This window comes from Nematolebias whitei, unplaced genomic scaffold (genome assembly GCF_014905685.2).
Source record: "Nematolebias whitei isolate Nwh7 unplaced genomic scaffold, NemWhi1 Nwh_scaf_776, whole genome shotgun sequence".
Classification (NCBI taxonomy): Eukaryota; Metazoa; Chordata; class Actinopteri; order Cyprinodontiformes; family Rivulidae; genus Nematolebias; species Nematolebias whitei.
In genome coordinates this window covers 3508-10492 of record NW_023619321.1, presented here as the reverse complement: position 1 = coordinate 10492, position 6985 = coordinate 3508, and the positions used below count along the sequence as shown (strand labels likewise).

Sequence of the window (6985 nt, the reverse complement as noted above, 5' to 3'; positions counted from 1 at the left end):
CTTTCTTCATCAGATGTCAGAGCGTCGGCTTGTGCGACCACCTGATCAATCTGTGATGAGACTGATAAGGGTTCTTGCTCCTTGGGGAGCTCCAACGAATCCCTTTCTGAGTCGTCGGGCCTGTCTATGGGTAAAACACCATAGGTTTGAGGTCCTTGGTCGACATCATTGGTTGAGAAAAGAGCTATGGCCTGTGTTGGTTTTGTGAACCATACTGGCCCAGCTTCTTGACTCGGTACCAGATTGTCTGGGAGTCCTCCCAGAAATGGAATGCCTAGTTCAAAATCATGAAAGTCAGTTGAAATCAACCATCCTAGCATAGTCTTTTTTGGGATCAGCACCTCATCCATGCCAGTGTTACACACAGCAATAGATGTGGTTCTGGAGTCAAGACTCACCTGGTTCGTGGCTTCCACGGACAGTCCCAAGTTGAAAAACGCAGGAGAGGGTTGAAAATATGCCTGTTTATGGCTAATAGCTTGTCCAGCTATTATGTGGATTCGCACCATTAGGTTTATCACCTGAGGTGGTACTGTGGTGTCTTGGTTGCTAGCAACCTGGCAGGCCTCTGGAATGGTCTGCCCAGCCTTAAGGCTCGCTGTGTCTAGCACAGGAGTATCCTTTGTGACTGGTTTCAGGGACCACAGCACCTTGTTGATGGTGTCCACGTGGACACCCAACCTTACCAAAATGTCAGAGCCTATGTAGGATGCATGTGGTAAGTTTATTCAAAATCTTCTGGTGGAGAACCCCCCAGATGCATCCACCAGTGTGTCCCACCCCCAACATCACAAATGCTTCTGACGCCAATGTATTCAGCTGGTCTCTAATGTATCCTGCACAGGCTTTGTCCTCCTCCAAAATCCTCATGCCTGGAACATGTTTTAGCTAAAGCTGGAGAGAAAGCAAGCAAAGCTAGGAGTTGATGAAGAAAATAGCATTCGTGTGGAAAAATATGGCAGCAAAGAAACATAAAAACCGATGAGGGCAGCTGATGATGTGGAAGAAGAAAAAAGCTTATCTGAGGGAAAAGAGGCAGAAAAAAATTGTAATGGAGAGAAAGCAAATGATGTCAAAAAAGTTGAAAGATGGGAGAAAACCCAGATAAATCTAAAAAGCAATGGGAGAGAGATAGAGAGAGATAGGGGGATGGATGGGAGGAAGAGGATGAATAGTGTAATAATGGCTCAGTTTGAGAGCTGCTGGAGAAAAAGGGAGAACGGCTGAGTGAAGAAGAGAACAAAATGAGGCTGAGGGCACTCAAACAGATAGAATTAGACACACCACAGAGGCTCAGCGTGAATGTGTGTGTGTGTGAGTGAAGAGAGAGACAGGAGGGGTGTGTGTTAGTTTTATGTTTTCATATGTGACGTGTACACACAGCTGTATTCTCAGGACGGATGAGAGAATAAATACAGTGTATGTGGAAATTAAACCTCAAATGAACAAGTATAAAGACGAGGAGAAGCAAACTGAGCTGCTTTTAAAAAAGATCTGCTTGTTATCGTTGATGTTTGTGTGATGTGAAAGAAGAAAGTGAGAGACGGAGGAAAATTCAAGCACGTAAGAGACAAATGAGAGTGTGAAGGTGCTAAAAGACCCGACGAGAACTGTTGCTCTTCCCTCCTACACCCCCTCGCTGTATTTTTCTTGTCTCGGTTTCATAGAGCTGTCACTGACAGACCTCACTCATTAAGAAAGTGTTTGAACGCAGCAAAGACATAATGTGCTGTGAAGGTGTGCCGCACGCGCCTCGTTCCTTGTGTACTTACCACCTTACAATATGCAACATGATTAAATATCACCTTCTCCTTCCTTCTGTCTCTTTTTTTTTTCCATCGCAGGCAGAGATTGTCAAGCGTCTCAGTGCCATCTGCGCTCAGATCATCCCTTTCCTCTCTCAAGAGGTAAGTGCTGCCAGACTCACTTACAGGCACACAAAATATACACACACACACACAAAGTCACGCCCTCCGTGCCTCAATGACAAAATGTGAATGCATCATTCGTAACAGTGCAAGTTAAAAGGTGCAGATATTAAACACGAGCTTAATTTGAAGCATATAGGTGTTAATTGATACAATTCATTTACTCATTAAAGCTTTCTGCAAGCGTGCATATTGATAAAGGCACAGCTCATTACCTTCCTCTTGTCAACTGGGTCTGCTGAAAATTAAACTTATTTATTGCATAGTTTCTCTTATTGTTTGTGATTAAAAGAAAGAGAAATTTAGTCAACCAATCTCTGATAATTAAAGTATTGGTAAACACACTTTTTTTTTGGTTTGAAAATGAAGAAATCAAAGCAAAAAACAAGAGTTCTGCTGGATTTGATGCGTGCGTGAGAGGAGTTTAGAGACTGAATAATAACAAACCTTAAGCTAAACTTCATCTTTTCTTACTTTAATTAATATAAAAATTTAAGCATAAATCACTGGAAAAATAACATGTACTATAAGCTCATGATTTCTGTGAGTGTGTATGTAATATATGATGGAGTATGTAAGAGGAAAAAGTCCAGACTTTTTTGGGGGGTGGGGGGGGGGGGGGGGTGATCATACTTGTTTCCCACTGTATGTTGGTGTTGTAGGTTTGCTGTGCACGTGAGTGCGTGCATGTATGAAAGCCTGCAGTCATCTGATGAATGTGTTACTTGTAAACAGCAAGGTCAAACTTTGTCAGTTTGATTATTACTGACAGTGTGTGTGTGTGTGTGTGTGTGTGTGTGTGTGTGTCCTTGTTTATGCTACTTTGTGAGGCCCATTTTTCCAACTTATACTACATTGTGGGGACCAACTGCTCCTTATGGGGCCCAAAGCCCGGGCCCCATAAGAAGAAGTCCCGTTGGTGGGTTAGGGGCTAGGTTTAGGACTAAGGTGTGAATTGAGGATGTGTTAGGTTAGGGTTAGGTATGTACTGGTAATGGTTAGGTTATGGATAAAGGTCATGGTTAGGCTATAGAAATGAATGAAAAATGAATGGAAGTCAATGCAAAGGCCCCACAAAGATAGCAAAACAAACCTGTGTGTGTGTGTGTGTGTGTGTGTGTGTGTGTGTGTGTGTGCGTGTGTGTATACAGTACATATGTGGAGGCGCTGTCACACACGTGTATATTTGTGTAACTGATTACTTTAGGATCTAGTGTAAATGGAGCTGAGATTTTAGTCGTTTGTGGCTCAGCGTTTGTGTGTCTGGCTACAGAATGTGTGCTCATTTGTGACTTTTTTTCAATGTTTTTTTATTTGTTTATTTTGTTCTACTTGTCTAATCTAGATATTAAAATGTGCTAAGTATAGTTGTATTGTTTGGACTCCAAACAATTTAACAACATCCTGATGCATGCTCAATAATCCAGGTAGAAAAATCTAAAAATTTAAATCTGGTCCTCTGGACATTCAAAAAACAAAACAAAGCAAAACAAATAAATAAATAAATAAATAAATAACATAAAAATACAATATAACAACTTATGTTGTGTTTATACTATCCAGGTTAGTTTACAGAAAGTTAATATTATCATACACCACATATCATTTTATCATTTTCTTATAGCATTTGAAGTGTGTGTTTGAATGTTTTTTTAATGTTCTGCTGATGTTTTGCTGTTTGTGTACCATTGTGTTAACAGCACCAGCAGCAAGTGGTCCAAGCAGTGGAGAGGGCCAAGCAAGTCACCATGGCCGAACTTAATGCCATTATCGGGGTGAGTCACAACAAAACAACACTCACTAAATAAGATCGTGCCCACAGGGAAACCAATGTTTTGTTCAGAACAATCTTTTATTTGTTGTTTCAAAAAACTTATTTTACAATACGTTTTCAAGAGCTGCCTTCATTCACATGGAAACACAGAAAACGAGTCAGAGCGTTGTAGTACATATGCCAGGCCTGTGTGTGGCGCTGTGGCACTGCCACAAAAATACATCAAAAACAGGAAACAAGGCGTGGAGCAGATATATATAAAGCTTGTATTCTGTAAACACTACAGAAAGGATGCCTTTGAGTTGTAGGTTAGTTAGAGGTTGGGTGTGATGAAAGCCTGCGAATGCCTCAAATCTTTTCTGGAAATTACTTCACCAAAAGGCTGATCGCACTAAGTCCCATTAACCAGCTCAATTAGGGGTGCTGACGTCAGCTGGTTTATTGATTTAAAAAAAAAAACAACAAAAACTGTCCTACTGTGATATTATTATAAATCATATAATAAATTATATGATATAAAATAATATTGCAGTTTGTGTTCTCAACAGTTATGGGAAATGTTTTTGTGACTGAGGCACACTTAAAGTTGGACAAATGTTGCAGGTGTTCCTTACTGGTTCCCATTCAAGAATACAAGTGTTTAAACCCTGTTGGAGCTCTTTGACGCAACTTCCACAGACTTAAAAAATGTCCTTTCACAGAGGAAGCAGGTGTACGCATTTTAAACATGTTTCTCGTGTAGCAGGTATTATTTTTGACATAAGTCACATATTTTTCTGTTATAATTATTGTTCTTCAACACAAAAGAGGGTTAATTTCGAACGAAGCACGTATCAAAAGGTGCATCAAATATTTTTGTGTTATTGTGCACGAAGGCTGTGAAAGAAACCGCTTGTTTTTGCATCACAAATAAGCTTAAATTACCTAACAGCAGGCTGGCAGCTGGAACAGCACAAATACTGCTTAATTTGTTCACTGGGTATTGGGTCAAAATGAAGATTAATGTTCTTTTCCTCAAAGCGTCTAGATTTTTAGAGGCTGAAATGAAAGACATTTTTAATGGGGTCTTTACAAGTTTACAAGTGTTGTGTTCGCATGTACATACGACCAAACACTGTTCACTCAAAATGTTTAGTTCACTCACCCACACATAGAGCTATTCTTCCCCTGATGATTAATGCACAAAATTACTACACTGGGTGTTTCGCTCTTTGACCATTTTTGCCACATCGCTGGATGGAGAATATTCTACTTAATGCTAAACCTTTGATAGCATGCTTGTGATTAAGACAGCCATTGGATACATTGTGCCACAGCTGAAGAGAGTAAAAGTAATTTCTGTCATGCCAGTCAGTTTAAACGGCATTAAGTCTTGTAAAAAGAACAGTAATCATACTAATGCTCAGTTACAGAATGATGTACGCTGCGTTCAGTTACAGCTCAGCTCCAAGGATTTCTGCGTTAATGTTGTTTTAAATGCATCTGCTTTCCCTAATCAGACTAAATAGTCTGTAAATATTTTGTGCTCTAAAGTAATATGTAATAACCCATGATCACCTGAAGCATTATTCCTGTCTGATGCACCTGTGAGACCACGGTGATGCTCCTGGGTGCTGCAGATGGAGCTTCGTGCAGCTTGTCAGATCTCTGATCACATTACTTAAAGCCCCGTGTTCCTCCCAGCACAACAAGCACTTTTCTCCCTCCGAGGTGTGTGTTTATATGTGTGGGTCTAATATACAGACCCCATTAGGATCCCCCCACCACCACCGCACGCACACAGGATAATAGCCTTGTTTTATCTGTAGCTGTTCCTTTGCTCTCCACGTTCTCCTCCATTGCTCTCTCACATTGTTTGCATTTCGTGCTCATTTTATTTTTCTGGGTTTTCCCATCCATCCCCTCCAAATTCTTACTTGGACCATGTTTTCTCTTCTTTTCCATCTTTTTTATCTTGCTCTTCCATTTTTTTATCTCTTCCCGTGATGTCCTCCTTCACTTAAATTACATTCCTGATTTCACTGTTTCTCCACGATTTCTCTGACTCAAGCGTTTTCCTCCCTTTTTCATCTCCATGCTCTCCCCCTGATCATTTCCTACCTTCATCTTTCTGCTGCCTTTCTAATACATTGCATTGCCTCATTTTCCCTCTACCTTTTGTTCTTCCGTCACTGTTTGATTTCCAACTCAACTACTTTTTTTAAATTTTCTTGTTTGTCTTGATTGTTCATTTTCCTCTGTCATTTCTCTGTTCTCATCTTTTGTTCATAATGTTATGATCCTTTTAACATCCTAATTTTTTTAAACGTGTACTCACTTTTTCAACAATAACACTCCAGTCACATAACCTGCATTTTCCTGTGACTTCACGGTGGTTATTTTAGTATTTTTTAACCTCCTACTCTTTTTTTATCATTTGTCTCCGTCCCTCCCGGTTTCCTTCTTGCCCTGTGGCCACAGCAGCAGCAGCTCCAGCACCTGTCTCACCACGCTCCCGGCATCCCCCTGACGCCACACCCATCAGGTCTGTCCCTGGGTGCGGGGGGCTCTGGGCTTCTGGCACTGACTGGAGCCCTGGGAGTCTCGGCTCACCTTGCCTCCAAAGATGAAAGAAACCATCTCGATCCAGAACATCTTAGAGGTAAAGAACCTTTGATCTACAGTTTACATGCATATGAACAAGAATATGAAAGTGTATCAGAATGTGGAAATTTGCCTGAAAACCATGTAATCAGCAAAAATGAGTGATGTTATTGACTGTATTTGCAAGATGATCACCAAAAAGCAACATTTTCCCCCTGAAATGTTGAAAGTTTGACAAGTTTGGCTCAAGATGGAAAACACAAAACAAGTAGCAACATCCTAAACCACATTCTGCAGCCGTTAAAGTAATACAATAGTCCTTCACTACTTTGCGGTTCATTTTTCATGGACTTGCTCTGTCGCGTTTTTTTCAAAATAAGATTGGACATGACACACAGTTGGCTGATTGATGGATGAGCTACACGATCGACATGGAATTTTTATTTAAAATAAAGTATTTTAAATTATTTAGCACCTGCTGCACTTGTGTGCAGCCCACAGTTGTAGGAGAAGCTTCCTCCTGCAACGTGCCAGACCTCCACTCTGCTGTGGAGAAGTGGGCGTGGCCGAGAGCGCTGGCCGAAGGCAGAGAGCTGAAATCATGACATGCTGCGCTCTTTTAGAGCGTTTAGAGTTTAGAAATATTGTATGTGTATATATATATATATATATATATATATATATATATATATATATATAT

General features: G+C 40.5%; 1 long non-coding RNA gene across 1 annotated transcript in view; it reads left to right on the top strand.

Moving 5' to 3' along the window:
- Positions 1-1841: 1841 nt before the first annotated feature.
- Positions 1842-6985, top strand: part of LOC119429387 — a 7160-nt gene continuing 2016 nt past the window's right edge. Inside the window, exons 1-3 of the long non-coding RNA XR_005187767.1 lie at positions 1842-1907; positions 3629-3703; positions 6163-6343. This is a non-coding gene — a long non-coding RNA (uncharacterized LOC119429387). The remainder of the gene's footprint in view (positions 1908-3628; positions 3704-6162; positions 6344-6985) is intronic.